At 39.2% G+C, this 23,642-nt stretch overlaps 1 long non-coding RNA gene across 1 annotated transcript in view; it reads right to left on the bottom strand.

Moving 5' to 3' along the window:
* Nucleotides 1-2,218: 2,218 nt before the first annotated feature.
* LOC135306956 (uncharacterized) overlaps nt 2,219-23,642 on the bottom strand; it is a 117,552-nt gene continuing 96,128 nt past the window's right edge. Inside the window, exons 8-11 of the long non-coding RNA XR_010367709.1 lie at nt 22,629-22,822; nt 21,907-22,100; nt 20,774-20,922; nt 2,219-2,751 (exon numbers count right to left, since the gene is read on the bottom strand). This is a non-coding gene — a long non-coding RNA (uncharacterized LOC135306956). The remainder of the gene's footprint in view (nt 2,752-20,773; nt 20,923-21,906; nt 22,101-22,628; nt 22,823-23,642) is intronic.

Raw genomic sequence — 23,642 nt, 5'->3', positions numbered from 1 at the left:
AAAGCTTGTGAGAGCAATATATACTTCAAAAATTACTTTGCTCATCTAACTGGTTACATTAACAAGCAGAATGGATGGTAGAATCAAGAATAAGCCCCTTGAATTTAATTTGTTTCCCCCATCATAGGTTAACACTGTGGTTTCTTCACAGTTCACTCCTGAGCACCTTCTTTTTAAGATCCACTTCAGGTCTGTAGCATAGAATTAAAATTTCTTCATTATTCTCTTCTGGAGACTGTATAGCAGCTCTCCACCAAATAATTGCTCATGGCTGCTTTTCATACTGTTAGGTTCAGGCTGTGACTTCTAGAATAAGGTAACAAGAAATCAGCTTCTAAGGGCAAGAGGCAAAGGGGCTGTTTTAGCTATGTCCCTTCTATGGCTTGTATTGATCCGAGGTGGTAAGGGTACAGAAAAAATGAGCCCCAAAGGATCAAAGATAGCAAGACCAAGTGAGAATCTGTTTCTGTTTCTCCTTCTGCCTCTCCAACAGTGATGTTTTCTTCTTTCTGATTACTTAAAAATACCTAGAAAAGATTAGGGTGCAAACGTACCATGCAGAAAATTCTGGCTACCTTGAGGAAATAAGGTTGTGTTCTGGTATTACAGAATCTTCTAACAAGTAAGCAGGTAGCATGACCTTTGAAAGGTCACAAAACATGTAGGTCTTAGAGATCATTCTCACTTATCTGCTTTAAAGAGTAGAGCTGCCCTTTAATGAATGAAGTTTGAATGTTTGTAATGCAGCAGATGTCCACATATTTAAAATTTCCCCATGGGTAAAAGAACTATGTGGTTTGAATACCAGATGGGTTGATCTGGAATATTTTATTATTCTTATCTAGCCTGGTGGTCTCTAGAAGATGACAATTCTATTTCCAGCTAAATTTTTTCTTTCCTAATTTTCCCATAACCATTTAAATAAAAATTTCCATTAAATCATGCCTCACTGTTACTGGACATAGTTCTGGGGTTTAATGTTCCTTTATCTCAACAGTCGTATTCAGATATTTCTCTGCTGTCCTGGTTCTGCGTGTTTGCAAGTTTCCACATGAGCAGGAGCTTTCTACATCTTCATATTGTTTCCTATCCTTGACAAAGACTTCAGCCTTAGACAGATTGCTGACAGATTGGTTCAGAGCCAGCATGCAGGCAACAGTGCTAAATGGAGCAACAGACTCTCTATTACTTGTCTCTATCATAAATTTGAAAACCTTCTTGGTTTTGGGCTGCATATGTCACTGAACTCATGACAGAGCAGTTACATTACAGGATGTAATCTTATCTTTTCTTAAGCCCAATATCTAATCTAATCTTTTCTTAAGCCCAACCAGGAAGACAATCTAGGTCAGTTGTAGGCTCAGCCATGAAGACTGAGGGGTCCAGAGAACTCTTTTATTTGGGAAGAAAGAAGCCCTTTGGCTCTCTTTCTCTTATCTGTAGTAAAAGTTAAATAACCTCTGCATGTACATTAAAAACAGAAGCAGGGTGAAGAAAAAAGCTCTTTTGGGGTACTATCTGAGTATTCTGTTTCTTCATCTACCCACTGTTTTGAGCAGGAGTCCAGAGCAATGACTGTGCATATGTCAAGGAAAGCCATAGCCTTGCTTGTGCACTTAGGAAGGGAATAAATGAATGCAGGAATGCTATGTGTCTGTCCATAGCAAAAGGGAAAATGTGAACATAAAGGAAATATTAAAAAAGTGCTCCTATCTGCTATACTCTTATCTTCAAAGAAACCAAATGTTATTTCAGGAAGAACAAAAAGGAAAATCAGGGGAACTGCAGGCTGGTCAGCCTTGTATCAGTCCCTGTGAAGATTAGGAAGCAACTAATTCTGGAAGCCTTTTCCAAACACATGAAAGACAAGGTGATCAGAAGTCAATGTGGCTTTACCTGGTGGAAGTAATGCTTAACCAAGCAGATACCTTCCCACAATGAAATCACCTTGTCAGATGATGGGAACAACATTGACTGTTGTTTGCTTCAACTTTATTAAGGCCTTTGGCACAGACTCCTATAACAATCTGGAAGACAAGGAGGCATTGTATGGGTTTGGTAAATTGACAGCAAGGGGGATTGAACGTGGCTGAACAGCCAGGCCCAGGGGGTGGTGATCAATAGCACAAAGTACAGTTGGAGGCACCTCACTGGTGGTGTATCCCAGGAGTGAACAGGGAGGCCAATATTGTTTAACCTCTACATTAAAAACCTCCACAGTGGGGTAAAGCAAACCCTCAGCAAATTCAGAGATACAAAATTGGAGGAAGTGAACATTGACACATGGTGGAACTGGGCAGAGAGGAATATGAAAAGGGAAATGCAAAGTTCTGCCAACATATCTGCTAAGGCAGAGCAATAGCCCCATGCACCAGTACTCACTGAGTTTCTGAGGAACAGCTGCATAGAGAAAGAGCTTGGGATCCTGGTGGGAAACAAGGTGAATGTCAACCAGCAATAAACCATAGTGACAGAGGTGACCAACAGCATTCTGGGCTGCATTAGGAAGAGCATTACCAGCAGATTGAAGGGTGTTACCTTTTATTTCTACCCAATACTGCTGAGGCCATGTCTGAAATACTGAGCCCAGTTCTGGATTCCCCAGTACTGGCGAGATATGGACTTACTGGAAGAAAGACAGTGAAGGGCTGTGGAGATGACTGAGGGACTGGAGCATCTCATGTGAGGAGAGCTGAGATTCTTCTGCCTGGAGAAGATTCCGGGGACAATCTCATAAGTGTGTGTAGACACCTGATGAGAAATAATGAAGGAAACCAGGCTGTTCTCAGTTGTGCCCAATGACAGGACTCAAATATTCAAATATTGGTTTGGACATTTAGAAAAATCTTTTCAACAACTTAATACATAAAAAACCCAATTTTTAAAAATATGTAAATGAACAACTCCAAAAATTATTTCCACTCATTTAACTACATGTTTAATTTGTTTTGAAAACGGTAAAACTTTCATTTTTAAACAATGAGAGATAGACTTCTGTCAGATACTTTTAATGAAAGTAGAATTTTCATCTCCTAGAAAGCACTGATACATTAAAATTTCACCTGTCCTAAACTGAAGCAGAGGAAATAGTAGGACTATTTTTTAAATTCACCTAAGGTAAACTTAGATGAAAAGTTTTAATTCTGATTTTTTTCCCCCCAATTTATAATATTGAACACAATCCTGAATGAAATGTCTTCCAAAATGAAACATTCAAATATTCTGTCATGACAAGATTATAAAAAAGTTATCAGAATGCTTTGTTTTGATTGAAAGCAAAACAAACAAAGTATAGTCAATCCTGACACATTCCCACATAACATTTACAACTGAATTAATTGGCATTTTCTGAAAAACATTCTGCTCAAAATTTCTGAGCCCCTCCACTGACAAGTGTACAGAATCACTGCTCTGTCCCAGGCAACCCCCCACACATGCACACATCCTGTTACACTGACAAGAAATCTACTGAGAATGCTGGCCCTTTTAAGGTGGAATTGCATTGCTATATTCATATCTCCAAGGCAGAATAGGGGGAAAAAACAGGAACCATTCTCAGAGGGGTGTCTCAAATGTATAGGTTCTCCTTTTGCTTCCACTGAGACAATCTTTTATCCATTGGTTTTGCTCCAGACCTTACCTGGAAGAAGCATCTACATGTTTATGAGGAAGCATTTGTATATTTTTACTTCATAAAACTAACATATTTGCGGGGAAAACAAAACAAAACAAAACAAAACAACAAAAAAAAAAACCCACAAAACCAAAACAAAATGCAGTTAATGGGGTTCTTTTAAACCATTATCTTTAAAAATGTTCCAAACCAGTCCCCAAGTATTCTACAAGAGATATATGAACTAACCACTAAAGCTTGTTCGTTCACACCTGCCTTCAGTTAACCATGTTGAAGTATCACACACGTTTTACCATTATTTTTATGATTTGCTGCTTTTGATTCTCATAATCGCATTAGTGTTTGAAAGGTGATCTACTTTTGAAACCTATCATTGATTTTGGTTTAGTCCTTTCACATTTATTAAGATTTTAAAGTAGACTATAACTCCTTTCTTTCTTCTTCATTCAACTCATTAGAGAATTTAGAAGGCCAGAAATTTTCTTTTTTTCTCCTCATTTCCTTTGGTACAGTGACTTGCTGTAAAGATCTCTGCCTTTACATTTACCTTTAATTACCTTTAATTTTGAGACACAAAATTTCCTGCAAAGAATTCTTGAAAACTGAATGGTAGATGCTTACCATCTCTTTAACTGACTCACTTAGTAGTTTTCTGTGGTCTACATGCTTTGTGGATGGGAAATTTTAGTTTTCTGTATGACCATATCAGAAAGAAGAGTCTCACAGGAGCAGTAAGACTGAGGATACCTATACATCATATTTACTATTTACACATAGTGAACTGTAACTGGCACAAGCAGAAAGATTTAGTCACAACTGAACCCAAACAGGAAACTAAAACAAAACATGTGTTATTTGGGTTCAGTTATGTGTAATTTTGCATGAACTACACTAGTTTGTTCAAGCAGAAGAGCATCTACAGATCTGCAGATCTGAACAGATATGACAGGAAGAATGGAATACACACTGGTGACCACTATTCGTAAATATTCTGAATACAGTGAACACACATTTACAGCTGAGATACAGGTTTCAGAAAATGCTGGGCATATGATCCTGCATCCTATTAAACAGAAACTTTTGACTTAATATTGACTTTTTAATGACAAGTAGCAAGATAGAAAACAAGAGTATTGACAAAAGAGCTTTTATTTTCCCCTGATGTCATCTGGTCATGTCACTCACTGCAGTTAAATCCAATCTCTAATTGCAACAAGCATTATGAACAACATTTGTTAATTTATTATGTGGTGCTATGCCAAGCCTGCATTTGAGTGCATACTACAGTATTTCTACATCTATAATTTTATCTGTCTAAAGTCGTCTTCATATCAAAAGGACTGGGCTTGTTTTTTTAATACGCAATATCTTAAAAAACATAAGCACAGACATTTTCTTGTCTGCATGTATACCCTCATCTTCTATTATGTTTTGCAATTTCATCTGTGGGAAGGGATAAAGTTTGAAAACACAGGAATCTTACACCTGTTGCTCCATTTACACATGTGGAAGATGACTGCAAAATTCAAGCAAAACACATTATTGTGAATATGAAAATGTTTCACAGCCACATTGCATGAGCAGAGGCAAGTGTAGGAAATGACAGTAAATGAACCACTGTCTTTTGTTCTGCATCATTCACATATTGGGCACTACAAGTCATTATGAACTCATCAAGGCTGCCATATCTATGAAAGCCCCAGCCAAATTTGCAGCTCTTTTACACAACCAGACACTTGGAAAGGAACAGAAACACAAATGAGAGTCAGCCCATAATATTTTAGTGCTAAATGAAAGGATTGGATGCAATAATGCATATCCAAGACCAGTAAAGACACAAAATATCTACCAGTTACATGAGATGCAGCTTTATTATGATTGTATGTCAGGAATATTGTTCTGAAATATAAAAGCACAGGCTACCAGATGTTGAAGTGCACATGACTTTTTAATGTGTATCTTTAATGCTGATAAACTAGAAAGTGAGGCAATGAATGTTTATATTTGCAGTGATTGGTATCAGTCTAGTTAGAAAATTCAGTTCTAGATTTTTTTCCTCCATTTGCTCACATTTTTCTACTTAGATGAGTTGCAAAATCCCCAATTAAAATAAATTTTATTAATCTCTGATCATGAGGTAGAAGATAATAATTCCAGTCTCAAAGCTCATTCACACACTTTGCACACACAAGGCTTAGAAGAAATTGATTTTTGACACCAAAATTATCTCTGATTTCTTATTCTTCTAACTCAGTTTCTGTGGGAATTATTCAAAATGATCAAGTGAAACCATCTTTTAAACAACATAGAGTGACACCATTTATTAAAATTAAAAAGCAGTTTTAAACACTTCTTAGGAGGAGGGGATCTCAACAGAATCCTTCACATTAGGAGTGCAGGATTATGTACATAAATGATGTTTAGTAGATCCATTTCTTATAGAACATGAGTAACACAGATCCTAAAATATTTAAATCAAAAGGTTAACTTGAATATGTTAGAAAAGGAAGCATTTCTAGAAAGTCTTTTCCAACAAGTTACAACACAAAGAGGTGGCTACAAGGTGTAGCTTTCAGTGATTTTTTGCTGCCTGTCCTCAGGCTCATAGTGTCAGACATGGCAATTCTGCTGAGAAAAAAAAAAAAAACATGTATCTGGAAAATTATACACATATGTATATGAAAAGTTATAAAGTATTTTAAAAGACCATGGCCTGTTTTTTCCTCTGTTGTGAAGTATGGGAGCTAAATAGTTTCAACTTCTTCATATTGTTTTTACAATGAATAACCTATAGTTTTGTTGTTTTTTCCAACATTGTCTCTTAAATCTCCATTCTGCAATGCCACTACTACAGATCAGTATAACAAAAATTAAGAAAAAGGTTTAAATTATAATATCAGTATCTTCTACCTTCTACAGCTCTTAGCAATATTTTCCTTGTCTGGAAAATAAATTTTCCAATCACCATACACTAGGTATACTTATAAAGTCCATACAGACAATATAATGTCCATACAGACAGAGACTGCAGGCACTTTTCCATAAGTAATTATTTCTTATTTCAATTTTCCTTACTCAGTCAATATTTCCATAACAAAGGAAATAAAACCTGAGAAAATATTTCACTAGGGCTTCATTATTTGACCAACTAACAGTAAATAAATTACTGTTGACAGATTTGTGTGAGTGCATTTTTCACCTGATGTCTTCTTTATCATTCTTACTAAATACCATTTTTAATTTACTCTACACACAAGAAACAAGGATGCAACCAATTCTCTCAGAAATATGTTTCAGTACCCTGTTGCTCCCATTAGGCTGTATCTTGGCATGAATTTTTAAAGGGTTCCTTATAATTTTAAACCCTATTCCTCCCATTCAACTTGAAAGGGATGCCTACGTTGCCAACAGTTAATATTCTCATAAATGTTTCTCATAAACATTCACTTCCTTGCTTTCAACTCAGCGTTTCTGGGATCTTTTAAAATTATTTCTTCCTCATGTCTACTGTGATCTTGCAAGCTGTTAACAGACTAACTGTGGGCAGAAAGAAAGATCATCTTTGTCCGTGCAGTGTAAATTCTCCAGTGTCTTTCCTGGCACAGTTCCATTCAGCAGCTCCTTTGGCACACACTGTTCCCTGCCTCTTAATACCAGACCCCAACCTCCACCTCTACTGTCCTTCCCCTCGTGCCACATCCATTTTATTTTCTTGGTATTTCCAATATGTAATTTCTTAATACTTCAAGAAATAGTCATTAACTGAATGAAACAATGATTTTCAAGCATGCATCCTTTATTGAGTATATTCACATGAACATTTCCACAAAAATCAATAAAGACTTACGCACATTTGCACTAAGGCTGCTCTACAGGCTGCTGAGCTGCTGAAATATCTTAGACAAACAAAACTGAATGAACTCAAAGGATTTTAGACCTCCCTTCATTTTGACTCTCAGTTCTGGGCTCCTGTCTGGGTTTGAGTCTTCACCTCATTCCCCATGTGTTAAATCTTTAAAAACAAACTACTTTCCTGCCTTTCTACTACCTTATAATTGGCATTCACTTTTCATTTGCAGCAAGAAAAACACTACACAGTTTCTTTAACTGCATTTTACACTGATCACTTCCCCTAGGCATGCAAGTTGCCACTGCTGGTGTCACCCTGAGCCGTTTCCTGTAGCACTGCTTTCGTTTTTTCAGAAAGGTACCTGTGACAAAACAGGCAGAATTCTTGGCACAATTTCTCTTTCCTTTAAAAGGCCTCCAGTTTTCCTTGTCAACAGCTCCTATGCTTCAGATACCTCAACCCTCCTCCCATTCTTGTTGTAGGTTGCAGTATTTCTTCAGTGACCTCTTTTCCTTGTTACCCTAGGGATGGTTGCCCAGGCTTTTCCAAACAGGGATATAATCATGTTCAGCTGTTTTTTGGTTTTCTTTGTTTAAGACATGTCCTCCCTCAAGTTAAAAAGTATCTATGAACATCAAACCAGCTCAGGGCCGACAAACCCTGACGACATAAGCAGAATACAAAGATTTTGAGACTGCAAAAAGGCACTGACATACCAGTTTGAAGGGATATATACAGACCCAGAAGCAGAGGGAGTAAGTTCCTCTAGTGCTGCACCATGTGTGACTGCTCAGTGCCCCTGCAGTCCAGCAGATACTGGGGCCATACAATGCCCTTAGGTAACAACGAGGAGAGGAGATGCTACCATGGGGCCCTAAGCTCATGGTAGCTCCAAAGCAAGAGAGAGGTGTGAGGAGCAGGGAAGAAGCATGAAGTCCTACCAGTCCATACAGCACGTACGGCAGGTGAGGAACCACGTCAGGAGCTGGGTAGGAATCTACAGCTGGCAGGATACAGCACAGACAGCAGAACAGTGCTGTCCCTGGGCAGGCCCCTTCTCACTACCTCCTTCCAACTCAGGAATGCCACATTTCCCTCTGGAAAAGAGCTGCTGTCTAATGTTTTATTGCTTAGAAAGGATGGACAGTAGTCTAGGACATTCTAGATTTCCCTATTTTACTGTTCTTCTGCTTTTACTTTGAAATTGGTATGTGCTTCCTTCTGCTGCTACACAGGACCCAATCTAAATTTTTCCTTTTCTCCTTCACTCTTACGCGAGTCATTCTACTGCTTCCCCCCTGCTCAAAGCTGTCATTTACAGCAGTTTGCTCCCAGCTCTGTCCAGTTAGGTTTTGTATTCTTCCCAAGATGGAGATTCTACAAACTTTCTGGGCAACTACCAGAAACTGAAAAGGAGCTTCCTTGAGCTTTACGTCCTCAACCAGTTCTTTCATGTTTGTAAATACAAAGTGCAGAGGAGTACCTCCTTTTGTCATCTCCTTAACCACCTGGGTTAGAAAACTGTGATTAGTGCACTCCACAGGTCTACTGGACCACTGGATCATTTGTACCTTTCTCTGTTATTCCTCCAGAACTTATTGTGGTGGCTGAAGTTCCCTTGTGAGCAACAGGGCCTGTGAATATGAGGCTTCTTCCTGAAGAAAACATTGTCTACTTCTTCCTTATAGGTACTTCTGGCAACTAGGAGAAATGATTTCACTGGTCAGGATTTTCAGCAGATGCGTCTGTATAAGTTAATATGTTTATGTGCTCCTGAGAATGGCCAGAAGGAGAAGTGGTCCTCCAGATCAGAAAGAAAGGTAATGCACTGTGGTGCATATGTATACCCATAATTGTGAGGAAATGAAAACAAGGTCCATGGATGAGCATCTGTTGCAGAAAAAAAACCCACACCAGAGAGAGAACTACAGAGGGCTGCGTGTTTCAACCCTTTGTGAGGTCTGTTCCAGACCCTTGGCTCTGGAGAAGAAGACAAAATAGGGACGAGACAAAGAAGTGGGAAAACAAGTGGAACCAAGGGCAGATAGACACCAGAAGATAAATGCTGTGCCCAATTTTTTCCCACTTAGATGGTGTATCTGTCAGCAGTTAGCCTACAAGTGGAGTTTAGAATTAGCTCCTTTTACCATAAAATTGCCAAATATGCCTAATCTATCCCACCCATTTTAGCACCTTCAATAATAGAGCAGATATGGTGCATGCCCTGCAGGCCAAGCAAATTGTTCATGTGTCATGTTTTCCTCAAGGATACAATCTGATTGCCAGTGATTTTTTATGCAAACATAAAAACATACAGAACATGATGGCTATTTTGTTGGAAGGCTGCAGTGGGTGCAGCAGTTTCTTCACAACCTGACACACTTGACAAAAAATGTCAGCCACAAAATCTCTAAACACAAACCACACAGGATTTCTCACCTGCAAAAAGCTTTAGTGATGGTTTCTGCAACATGAATCATAGAATGGTTTGGGTTGCAAGGGACTTCAAAGACCATCAGGCCTCAAACATTTCCAGAGATGGGGCATCCACAGTTTCTCTGGGTGAACCAGTAAGGACATTTTAGTGGCAACAAGCAAGGTAAACAGGAGTAGTTCATATACTGAGTGCATTTCTTAGAGAGAGCCTACAGATAGAGCAATTCTTGCAAGACCTTTCAGGGAAAGTGTAATAATAGTGAGTTCAGGTATGTTATGTGGGCCACATCATCCTCTTTGTTTTCATGGTCAAAGAACAAAATGCCTGAGATTACAGCTGCATTGTTCCATTTGGTGGACACATGACTAGTTGAACCATACAATGAATTACTCATGGCTTTATTTTTAGACTTTCATTTCAGGTACTCCTGCAACTATCCTTCTCTTTGGCACGAAAGTGCATGGCATGGGGAGTCAGACCTCCAAAAATAGTAAGCATTCTACATTTTTGGTGGGAGAACACATTGGAGTGCACTCACACTGTTACACCCAGTATAATCCTGCCTCTTGCTGCTCCAGATACCATCTTTGAGACCTCTGTCAGCTCCTAAAATGGAACCAAAACTATGGGATCAACTTCTCTGTAAGAGCAACTCATAACTGACAGAGGACAGGTAAAGCAGTCTTTAAATTATCAGTGCACAGAAGAATCCCTCATTAACTCCTTCACAAATCTTCTCATTTTTTTTCTTATCCCCTTTCCCTGTAAATAGATCTCTGTCTCAGTGATTGCTTCTGGATGACTGCAATCCTCAGATTTTCACTAACTACTTTTGGGTAACTAGAGAGATCATCTTTGGGCTAGGGTGTCCAAAAATGTCCTTAATAGTGGCACCTCAGTTACTTGGGAAATCAAAGACATTTCTGGCGTCATTCAAATATTTTCCTGGAAAAAATATACTGCCTTTCTACCAGCTCTGGAAAGGAGTAATACATGATGTATGCCTTGCCATACCATCTGTGCAAACTTACCACAATATATAGCAGTTTTCACATCTGTAGGTCCAATTATCCATTTTAAAACAAATACATTTTCAGTTAAATCCAGAACTTTTGTTTTATCCAATCAGAATTCTTTCTCTGGTAAGGCAAGGAATGCCTACATGCCTAACCAAAACATGTAAGCAGTCCCACTGCTTTTCATGGGGATCTTTACATGTGTGGGAGCTGGTATCTTGGTAACCGGAATTTAAGGGCCAAATTCTCTGCTAGTGTTGTCCTGTAAAAACCATGTCCTTTAATTCAGCTCCACTGATTTATATGCCCAAACTGCATAATGAAATTTAGCCAACTGGAAAGTGGAATATAAAAGCATGTCAGGCTTTACAGTAGAAAGCCTTGTAGCTAGCATTTGTTTGGACAAATAACAAGCCCAGAAGATGTTGGCTAGATTTCCTTAAGAAGTAGTCTTATTAATGTCAATCCCCTGTATGGAGAACACTGTGTTAATCCCAGGAGTTTAAACATAACCAAAATTGAATAAAATTAAGCTCACAATGACAAGACCAGCAAGTAGGTTCATGGTTCCCTCACAACCTGCAGCTCCCCACTGTACTTCCCTGCTCTTACAAAGCCTCAAGATCAAGAGTGTGAAAATGCAATTCCTCATTAGTTCTCCAAGAAACTACTCATCCTGTGTCCAGGTGATGGCTTCAAGGAACATTTTTAGAAGTCAAAACAGCAATTGTCTTGAAAGACTTAGAGAGCTGAAGTCACCCCATGGCTTGCTTTCTGCTAGTTTCATTCAGCAGAGCGTTCTCTTTGTTTCCTTTGGCTCCATTTCTTGTTTATTTGTTTCCTGTTGTATAACTTTTGTCCAGCAAAGCTTCAGACTGACTAGAGCTCTGCAATGTCCACAAGAAGGTGGAGGGGTAATGTTTTGACATGTTTTGGGCTGTGCCAGAAGTGCTGTGTGGAATGGTATTTTTGCTGGTGGCTCCCCACAGGTGAGGCACAAACGTACGTGGCTTGCCTCGTTCATAAACCCACCCAGCCCTCACACGTTCTCCTGTACCACAGGTGACTCCAATGTTTAATGTAACTCTAACGTAAAGAATAGCAGAGCTAGTTAAACAGAGATGAGTACCACTCCAAAACAAAATCTGTTTGTATTTATATTTAAAAACAGGAGGTGTATCCTCTAGCAGATATTCCAGTCTGCCTGGAAAGCGTATGTGCGCTATTAAGGGAGGCTTACAAAGGCTTTGACGATTCCTATGGTAACCCAGTAGAAAGGCTGTTTCCATGGGGACTAGCCAAGCCTATAAAAACCTTCTGTCTTCATTAGAGTATCTCTGACACTGAATGCTTTAACAGTTACTGTTCTGGAATAGTTAACAATAATCTCTGCTCTGGGGAGAGAACAAATTCTTTCCTTCCGGTACAAGTCCAGTTATTTTGTCAGCTTTCAGTAATACTCAACTGAATACCTGTCCTGTATCAATATAAGGGACATACTAAACAGTGGTATACACTTTAAAAAGCAATCTGATTTACCCTCCCCAGCATTACAGTAAATGCACATTATGCATTTAGAAATGCAGTTAATTTAAGCATAAGGACATCATAAATCATACTCTTTAAATTTCACAGGCATTAAATATATCTGGGTGTCTGTGTAGTTGATTATCTGTCAAGGTAGTGTTCTGGTTCCCATTCAGATTCCCCTTCTCAGTCACTCACAACTCCTTTGAATATATTCTACCAAAACAAAACAGAATTATTTCTTTTGAACGTAAATCTTTCATGCTTGATCTCAGACAAATTTGCTTTTCTCCTTACTTTTTTTCCTTTTCTTCTTGTTCCTGCCCTATAAACTCAACAGTTTTTGAGTTATGCAAGTAGAAATAAAGCTTTATTTCTTCCATATGTTCTACACAAAACATTTATACATTCAGAACTCAAAAATGCCTGAAGGAGCAAACTTCAAATTTCATCTCAGCAATGTCTGCATCATCATTAATTTTGCCACCTCTTTCCTATATATTAATGGGACTAATTTCTATTTTCCATTCCCTTTTCCTTTAGCATAAGAGCCTTTCTTAGCACTCTCCCTCCCATGTCTCTGGGATATTATTCTGCATGTAAAGACATGCTGTCTAAGCTATAATATACAGACCTTGGAGTAAATAAATCAAAGGAACATACATATTAAAATCTCTGAATAATATAATTTTCAAAGAGTTTAAAAATATTCCCCAAATTTCCTTTTTCTGCAGATACAGCTCCACACATGCCAGTGCAGTATAAGTTCTTGACTGGAGTCTTAGTACCAGTTGAAATAGACTAAAATTATTTCTCTCTGTTAAAAAAAAAAATGTCCAGGTGCCCTTTATGACAATATTTGAGACCTTTCCTTAAAATGTCATATTAAATAGCTGTGGTCCCTTGCTGTTCATAGAAACCTTAATAAAGATTAATAAACCCTAATAAATATTTTCTTCTTGATTTAATATTTTTAATAATGGAAAGTTATCTTCAAATTAGGGATTCAGCATTTTTCAGGAAAAAACCCCAAAAAGAAGAGGACTTTTTTATGGCATAACTTTATTCCACACTTGCAGATTTAAACTCCTCAAAGAATAAATAACACAACACCCCCCCCATTTTGGATGGATAATGACAAAGATGATGATTGATGCACCCAGCCAGGACCACTGTATCTCTGCTCATTTCATAAACTGTTGCTAAGAAGCATCCTCCAGCCCAGGATGTTTAGAGAACTCAAAGCCTTCATGCATCTATCTCTGAGGCCAAGCCTTGCTCAGCCTCAGCACTTGTGCAGGCTTAGGTTCTTCAAGCAAGACACTGCTTAGATTAATCTGTCACTCATGGAGCACATGTGACAAAGCCAAAAAGTAACATCACACTTCACAGCTTTGCTTTCTGTAAAGATGCTTTGGTTTCCCCCTTGAAGTTCAGAAACTGAAAATTGTTCTGATGCAGAAAGAAACTAAAAATTGTTCTGCCATCTCTCATATTTATAACTCTTTTCCATGTACTAGCATGCTCAGAAAAGCACCATACACACACACCACCTGAAAGTCACATATCCTGTCATTTGATCATAACTACTTATTTTCCAATATGTGTTTAGACACATTGCCAAAGACAGTTTCTGAATTATAGACTTGATTCCGAGTATCACTTGATTACAGATTGCAGGGTGTAAATGTACCTTCTGGCATGGCATAATATGATGAAGTTCCTGGATCAGTCAGAGCACTTTGGGTCATGATGATTTTCACATTAATACTGAGGTCTGACCTTGTCTTAACTACCCAAACTGAGAACAAAGCATCATGTACTTACTTGAAGTCAGAGCAGCAACAGGAGGATAAAGAAGGCTTACCTACTTAATAACTTTCTGATTGAAGATATGCAGTGCCTCTTTGAAAATAAATGGTATCTGATTAGGAAAAACTAAATTAAAAAAGAAAAAGAGGGAATACTATCTATCATACACAGTAATGCTAGTTTAGCCTCAGTCCATGTGAGAATCTAAGTTTTCAGAATTGCAACGGGATTAAAATCCAATTTTGTGTGAGTGCCCTACTCACTGAATCTCTTTAGGCACACAGGCCTGTGGATATATATATTCTGTCCCTTAAGTTTACTTATTACTGAAGTTGCGACATGTTCATGGCTACTGCATATGCCAGCTGGACACACCACCAAATGCTTCCAGCATTCTGAAAAATCTGAGTCTTAACCTGTTGTGAAACAGGACACAATACTAGGCAGTGTTCTGTGAACCTACAGGGCACTGCTGGGCAAACAGAATCTGTCTATCCCTATCTCCCTGTCACCATAATCTACATCTTCACAAGCGTTCAGAGAAAAAAGAAATTATACTCAATAGGCACCATAGCACCTGTGAATCTGAACAATGAAAGCAATTCTCTTGAGGATGACCTCTACTAAGGAGATGCTTTAAAATTACACAGCTTTTAAAATTCCAGTGTTTGCATGTTGCTCAGCTCAAACAGTAACATTTAGACAGTGACAATATCACCAGCACCCCTTCAAGCAGAGCCCAGGGAATGCCCCTGAATCAGCAGTGTAAGTGCCAGCTGGACAGAATAAGGTCACTTCTCTCCCTTACATCTCTTTCTCAGCAAGAAATTGCTCAGAGGAGTAAGCCTCACTCAATGTTCTTGTAGTCAAGTAATCGTTGCCAATTATTGCAGCTGTGAATGATCCCTGACCAGAGCAGGGATGGCTCCTGAAGCCAGTTCCATCGGGCACAGCGTGCAGACATTATAATACAAAGGGCCTGAGTGCTGTAAAGGGAGAAGCCTGGGTGATGAGCGAGCTCGTTCCTTCTGCGTGGTGAGACTTACAGTTCAGGATGATTCAGTTAGGGAGTATGTCAGCAGAGAGTTTTTAATCTTGTTAAAGAAAGCAGTCTTCCTTCCTATTGGATACCTACTGGCAGTCTCTAGAGAGATGACTTCTTCCCAGTGCTGCACAGGATCCCACTGCTTGCTGTGCTGGAAGGAATGTGTCAGAACTAATCTTACAATAACAAGTTGCACTAACTGCTGACATGAATCTTGGCACTGACGTAAGCCTGAGTTGTTTAATTAGTATTTATGAAAGATGAAGTGATACGGTTCTTCAAAAAACGGTTACATTCTGTTACCATAATCTGTTATCATAAACTGATATAAAGATTTCAACCAAACTGAGATTACTTGGGGAACAGTTATCTGCAGTTTAATAAAGCAGAAAAGGAATTTGGGGAGCACAGCATTATGAGGAAGTAAATACATAAGCTTTGGCTTCATTTCGTATTTAGCATCTCATTAAAAAAAATTAATTTTGAGTGGAAGACTCAGCTTCTCATCATGAATGCATTCTGTAAAATAGATGACCACCACAAATGCTTTAAATCATGATGTTCTAGCAGGAATGTATTAATTTATCACATTGGCAAAATCAGGATCAGAATTTAATATCTCCCTAATTAAAAAAGAAACAGTTCCATGATTCATAGAGCACTATTCAAAATGCATAACTTCATAGGCAGCAAAACTTATAAAAATACATCCAATTAGTGTTTGGTAGATTTCTTTAAATTGTTAATTAATGCTAAATTTCTATAGATGTACAGACACAGCATGTTCTTCCATCTTCAAAGAAGAAATCCATTAAGAAATTGCTATTAAAAAATTCCCGGGGATATTTTCAGGTGTTTTTCTACTGTGATAGCATTAGCTCATGATAAATTCTGTCCATAGCTTCAAAAGTGTTTCATTTCTCACAGTCAGATTTCTTTCTCCCATTGAAAATCCGATGGGAAGTTGTTTGAATAAAAGAATACTCAGCGACATTCCTCTGTATTGTTCAAGCCAATTTGTGTATATCTCTAGGGAATGACCAGGGACTTAGGGCTACCCACATGGGTGGGAAACATTTGAGCATGAGTATTTAGCACAATGATACTCCATGTTAGCATTTCTGTGAATTTACATTGGGAATGAAACAGACAGCTCCCAAGTGTTGGTCTTGCTCTGCCTTCAAAGCCTCTTTCCACACACACTTTTATGTTCAACAGAGGGCTGATGGAAGCCTTGTAAAGGTAAATTACTTTCTTTCCCGGACTCTCATTTTCCTTCCCTACAGAGAGGGGGAAATCTGTTGTGTCAGGTTTTTAAAAGCCTCTTTTGGGACACTTCCCTCATGTCTTCACTACCTGGATCACTCTCAGTTCTTTGCATTCAAGCTTCTGCACAATTTGGAAAATATCTGTTTCTCTTGGTACTATATTCATTCCCAGTAGTAGCCATTATCCACATATTTGGTGCAATTTAATCATGTGTTGAATTTTGCCTCCAGGTAAAGACTTTATATTCACTAAGAGACTGTTTTTGCTGCAATATGTGTCCACAATAAACCGTGTATACACAGCACTGCTTCGAGCTTCTTTTATCCTAACTACATATCACAGTGTAAACATCATGGAATACATTGAGTGGAAAGGGGCCTTTAAAGGCCATCTAGTTCAACTGCCCCAACATGAGCATGGACACCTCCCCCTAGACCAGGTTTCTCAGAGTCCCATCCAACCTGGCCTTGAGCATCACATCTTGTTTTCCTCTGAAAGACCCTCCACTTCCCTGAGTCTCTTTTATCCCATTACTGTGCAGTGGGATTCTCAGTTAAAGTCATTGTCTGCTCTCCAGCTTCCCTAGGTGGGCTGGGAACCACAACGCTCATGATTCATCTATTCTCCATCTTTTAGTCAAGATCCTTCCCTTTCATATACGCACTCACATCAACACTGTCCACTTCACACTTTCAACCTATTCATGGTGATCCCTAGCCTACTCAGCCAGTCCAGCACTGTCCATTTGCATTTCTTTCAGTGACTTTAAAATGTCTCAGAGTCATATATACACCTACACACACATATACATGTCTTAGACATGGCAGAAAGGCAAAGACTTTGTGCATGAGAGCACAATACTGCACAGAGTTGAGTATGGTCCCTTTATCTCTTTATTGAGATCTATATATGTGAGATTCAGTCCTTTAGCTAAGAAAAGAACACCAAAGGACTAAGGAGAGAACACCTACATCAAGGTAGTGATATGACACTCTTCCCTGCCCCTTGCTGTTAAACTCATACCGAGGGAAGAGGGACCAGTACTGAACCCATCCAGATTTTCCTCACCAGAAGGTAGGAAATGTTTAAGACAAATGCATAGAGGAAAAGTCTAGTGTCCATTGATCACTGAAAGAAACTACTGAGTGATGCAGCATTAGTAGGCCTAGACACTATGTATTACATGTATTTCTGCCCACCACTACTTCTTCAGACTCTCTCCCATCTCTGATTCACAGAGGGCAAAAATCCATCAGAGCCCTGAATTTTAAATCATTTTCTGGCACCTCAGGGATTTAGCTGTTATATCTTGTTCAATCCAAAATGTTGAGGAAAAGACTGTAAGGTGACAAGGCAGTGGAGTAGCTACAACCCCCTCTAGCTGTGGGGTTGGGAGCCCATTTTACCACTCTGACAACCTTCCCCACCAGGACTCACAGCGTCAAGAGCTTCTCAAAGTCCTCCTGGGTCGGTACAGCTTTCTGCCACCCCCAAACAGGCGGGTGGTTGTCAGGCACAATCTGGCCTGGACTGTTTTTCATTGTATAAAGTTGCTATGGTATCACCAATTAAAAATTCTAAAAAATAATCTGCATCTGTACAGCATGCTAAAATAACCTACCAAATGACACGTCCTTTCGTAGAAAGCGAGTCTACTAATTGCTGAGGGGCAGATTCCTCCACCCTTCCTCTCGCTGAACAGTGCCTTCAAGCTGCAAATACTCCCACTGCTTTCAGCATTTGCCAAGCCTAAGTTTTCCACAGAAACCATGAGTCAGGCTCCAAAAATCAGGAGACAAGCTTAAAAAATCATGAGATTTAATTACAGCAGGTGAAGTATTTTGCCTTGACGATGGATTTGGCAGAGTGGGCATTTAGCATAAGAGTCAACCTCACAGCTAAAAGCAGGTGATCAGCAGCTTTATCAGAGTGATCCCATCTGAAAATATGTGGTCTAACACTTCAAAGCTTTTTGTTAGTGTCTAGCAGGAGGAAACTGAGCTCTGTGTTTCTATAATAATTTTCTTTCCTCTTCATTTTCATCTTTCTCCCTTTTTTCCCCCTTTTTCTGACTCTCCACCTTATTTCCAAATGCATTTCAGTAGATAGGTCATTGCAGGAAGAAGGTGAAAGTCAAGACCCAGGTAGAAAAGACAGTTTTGGTAGCCAGAGGTCTGACAAAGTCATGGATGACAAAGCTGGTCTGTGAAGACAACACCAGGCTCCCTGGAAGACTTGGACTTACTGACCACAAGGTAGAACCTAGCATACACCAGTGGCCTTGTGGACATGAGTAACAGGCAGAGTGTCTGGTTTCACAAAACTTTGGTTTCCCCACAGCGACCCAAAGACTTAATACCAAAGACTTGAGATGAAATGACTTAAAGACTAAACTTCAGTCAGTGGTATGTAAGATCATGAACTCAAGACCTGTATTCCCTCTTCCATCTCACAAGCTCCTCCTTCATGGTCAAGAACTGAAGCTCATGTCCCCACACACAGGTGCTGGGGCCCTGGGCACACCAACATGCCATACTGGCTCTGACTGACCTCTCTGGCCCTTCCCTCTTGGCTGGGGCCTCCATGTACCCCTTGCTGCTGCCCAAGCTATGTCATTTTGAAGGCTTGTCCTTAGCTGCCCTTCTGACCCTGGCATGCTGACTGGCCCTCCTCAGTGAGGAGCTCAGTGTTCATCCTCAGGGATGCCATTATGCTGCTCACCTCCAGGTCAGTTGTGTGACAGAACAGCTCATGTCATGCCATGGAGCCACCTGAACTTAACCCTGGGTTGGCCTCGTGTCGGGAGTGCAAAGGAGGCTCTGTGGCAAACACGGACAGCAAAGCTGAGGGCCATCACTCTTCCCCTAACGACAGGAACAGACGTGAGTGCAAGTGCTACATGCTGAACATGCAGACAAGTCAGAGGACAGATCTGACCAGGTAACATTTTTACAGGAGAATAATGAAATGAGAACCTCCTACTTCACTTACCTCCTCCCACTGTTGTGAGCCTTTTCACCTCCCTACATATTACCAGCAATCTCTTATGCCTTCCACCAGAACAGTGAGCTGGAAAATCATAGTGCACAAGAAAGAGAGACCTTGCCACATTCCCCCTTCAACTCAGAACTTTCATCTTCCCCACACAGAAAATGTCTCAAAGATCTGCAGCATCAGCTTGTCAATGAGGAACAATTTAGATTCCAGAAATTATCACCAAGAATTAATTTTATGGAGTCTGAAAGCAAAGCCCAGAGACAAGCTTGATCACATGAGTTTTACAAGGTTCTATTAATTGAAAATACATGCATTTATGTATGGTCATGTTAAAAGCTACTTATTAATTTGACTAATTAAATGCATATTTTATTTTCTAGGAGTTTATTACAGTTTGGTCACAAACAGGCTGATAGTAGCATTTTCACAGGAGAATAAACAAGTTCAGAAAGGCTCTTGGAATTTGGCAAGAAAAACATGGATTTGTAAAGTCATAAGATCAAAAAGCTGTTAATGAAAAAGAAAGACTTTGGTAACTTACAAAAAGAAAATATTAGTTCTTATTTTTTTTCAAAATGGGTGTTGAGAAGAGCTAAGTGAATAACTGTCTGTCTGGGTGTTGCAAGTGGGAACATGTCTAGATGCTATAAATTTAGAGATGAATAATCTTTCTTTATAACAAGTGTAAGAAAAAGTACAGAAAAGATGCTCCATCTCAAGAAAAGTCCATATAAGCGGAATCAGCTTCCCTATGAGGAAATAATTACAGCAAGCTGCAAAAATAGAAATAAAATCTCTGACGAATTGCTGGTGTATGAATTCCTGTTACAGTTTATTTATGCAGACAATATAGTGTCTGGGATGAAACAGCTCTGTTGGCAGAACAAGCATGAGCCACTGTATGTGGGCTCTCAGAGCACTGCATGGGAGTGTTTACTTCAGCTCTCCTGGAACCATGCAGGAGTGACGTTACCATGCTAGAGCCTGAAATTAGCAGCAATACCACTGGCACCAAGAGAAAGCCGAGTGTGTGGCTGACATCTTCGTCATCTGACGAAAAAAAAGTAAAACAAAAACCAAACCCTAAACGAGCTAAGAGGATGTATTTGAAGTATTTGAAACCTCTTCCTAAACAGATCACACTGCATGCAAAGAGGGGTTGCATTTTGCTACTGTGATCACTTACCTGTAGTGTTTTCTGCAGGACTGGGCAAGTGACAACTACCTGCCTCTTCATGTTTGCATGTTTATATTGCTTTATTCTTCTAAATAGGAGTTCAAATTGCACTGGATGTTGTCAAAACCCCGGTGATATTTTTCCGGTCTAGAGGATACCTGAAATGAAAATGTATTTATTAAATATGACCACTTTTATATATGGAAGGCATGCTAATCTATTTTGTTACAAGATACCAGCAGTAGGCATTTTCGTGGCTCTATTGCTGTGAACAGTCCCAAATGAAGAAGAGGAGGAAGTCCTTGTGCAAGTCAGCCAGTGAAGCTGTGGCACACGACTGAAGGAGCAGGCCCTGGGGAGGCTGTCAGCACAGCCTGCTCTGCATCATCCATCCCACTGAGCTCTGTGCGCTCTCTCTGCACCTCTGGACTTATGGATAGGCCATAAGGGTTTAGACCAGCCTTGGAAGAAACGCATGAACACCCACCACAGGGAGACTATGGCAGCTAGAAAGTGACAGAACAAAGGGACAGACAGACAAAGGGATGCTGTGAGAGCACAAAGAGCACTTCTGTGCTATCCCTTCATGAGAGGAATTCCCCATCAGTCATCATGCAAGTTTTAGAAACCAGTGGATCAGCACAAGGACCCAACTCCAACTCATGGCCCACCTGTTTGTTCCAGCATCCCTTAAAGTAAACAACAGAAGATCCATTGGCTTCAGGGAAAGAGGATCATACCCTGCCATCAGCTGTTTCCTCAGACACTAAATTTCCACAATACCACAATTTTCTTTTGCCCTTAGTGTTCAGCTGTTGGGAGATTTTTCTGTGCATCCCAGTATATTTCTGAAGTTCTCCATGCAAGGCCTGAGCGTGGCCAGAGAGCAGCAGCTGCTGGTGTATCCAGAGGTGGGCTCAGCAGTGATGCAGCTGGAGGAAGAGAGCTATCTAAACTATTTAAATCTTACATGTTCATTGAAGTGATGTTTCATTCCCTTCCGCTGAAGTCAGTGGGAGTCTTCCCATTGATTGCATCCCAGGACCGGCCTTTGGGGTTTGCTTAGGCTATCTACTTATCCTTACAAAATAAATGGTTTGTTAAAGTGTATTCTAAGGGGCAGGTGACTGAAACAGGCATACCTGAGAAGAGCATATTTCACCTGCTCACAAAATTGACAGTGATGAGCAGTACAGCAGAAAATTATCAAAAATTCGCGCATTGAATTGAGAAGGAAGGAGGGAACAAGATGTGCAAATAAACATTCTGATGCAGAATGTATTTTTTCTGCTTCCAGATTCTACCAAACAAAAACAAGTGGAGGTGTCTCCTTTTTCTGAAAGAAAAAAGAAGAAAATAAAAAGAAAAATCAACAATAAAAACAAACAAACAAAATGAGCCAGAACCATGGGGAGGGATCATTTCATACATTTTCAAATTCAAATATTTTATTGTCTTGTTTTAACATCTCTATAATTTTTCTGAGCATTGCTTTTATATAACACAAATTTCTGGTTGTGTCAATATGTGCCCTGAATATTATTTTTTTAAGAATACTCTGATTTGGCTCTGTTCAAAGATGGAAGGAATCTTTCCTGGGGTAAAACCTATGATTTATATTCATCTTCAATTTATTGAGCATTACAAAAAGATGAAAACATGCAGGACATTTTCTCTATGGTAGGAAAATATAAGTTGTTGTGTTCTCCTCAGATTTATCTACATACTTAAACAATGTTCTCACTAATAAAGGAAGAAATTATGAAACAATATCTTCACTGGTAAAAGAAGAAATTCTTTGAGGCTAGATACTATGGACATGCTGAAACAGATGTCAGTAACTGTTGTAAAAGCTTTTTTCTACCTCTTAGATATCCAAAACAGAACTAGTTTTTGGAGAGTGAGAGATCCTTGTAGTATCTACAGTGAGCATAAAAGCAGTGGCAGCTGACAGCATCAGCCCAAGCAGCTTGACGAGATGAATGGGTAGAGTCTGTGAATGTTAAGTAATAGTTCACTGTCATTTACAGTAAATTCGACGTAACTGCAGTCTAAAACCTGTAAGAAGGAAAGAAAAAGGTCACTTCTCAATTATATAGATGCCTATTTTCTTAGTTCCATGTATAGATACCTAATTATGTGCACACAAATAGATGGCAGTATTAAGATACTGTGCTTATTTCAGGATATCATGCAGAGATCCTTTTCAGGCACTTGACTATCGTTTCTGCTTCTCCAAGTGCTCCTACTGAGTGCTAGTACAGTTGAAACTTCTCAGGGAGTTTTTAAAATTTCCAAATTCATCTATTTTTAAAGCATGGGATTTGGAATACGTACACTTTTGACACTTTTTGTCATGTATTTATTTTATATATGTATAGTCATTATGTATTAAAGAAAAAATATCTTTTTGTATACATATCTATTATAAAAATTCATTGGAATCTTCAGTACTGCATTTCCTCTGTATCTTCCTTGATGTTACAGATGTGTAGTCTTAATTTGTTTGCTTATTTTTAACAACATTCAGTAACAGAAAGGGCTGTGTCATAATGAGCATGTGAAGTGCTGTGTCAAGCATAAGCCACTGCTTTTCACAATATGAGTACAATGTTCCCAAAAGCATCACTTGGTAAATTGCATTAGTATTAAAAACAAAGCCTTTAGACAGAAATACTGGATTTATCCCTTCTTTTTACTCTTATCCTTACCATAAGAACCTGATCCATTTCCAAAGGGCTTACTTTAACCTGTGAGTAGTTTTAAATTTTTCTAAGACTATTGTTATAAATATGCAACAATTGACAGGACCAGTAAGAGAAATTACTGATGTAGGTCTCAAATGGCAAGAGATATAACAACAAGACCAGAGCAAGCT

Source organism: Passer domesticus, chromosome 1 (assembly GCF_036417665.1).
Source record: "Passer domesticus isolate bPasDom1 chromosome 1, bPasDom1.hap1, whole genome shotgun sequence".
Lineage (NCBI taxonomy): Eukaryota > Metazoa > Chordata > Aves > Passeriformes > Passeridae > Passer > Passer domesticus.
This window is presented reverse-complemented; position numbering and strand designations above follow the sequence as displayed.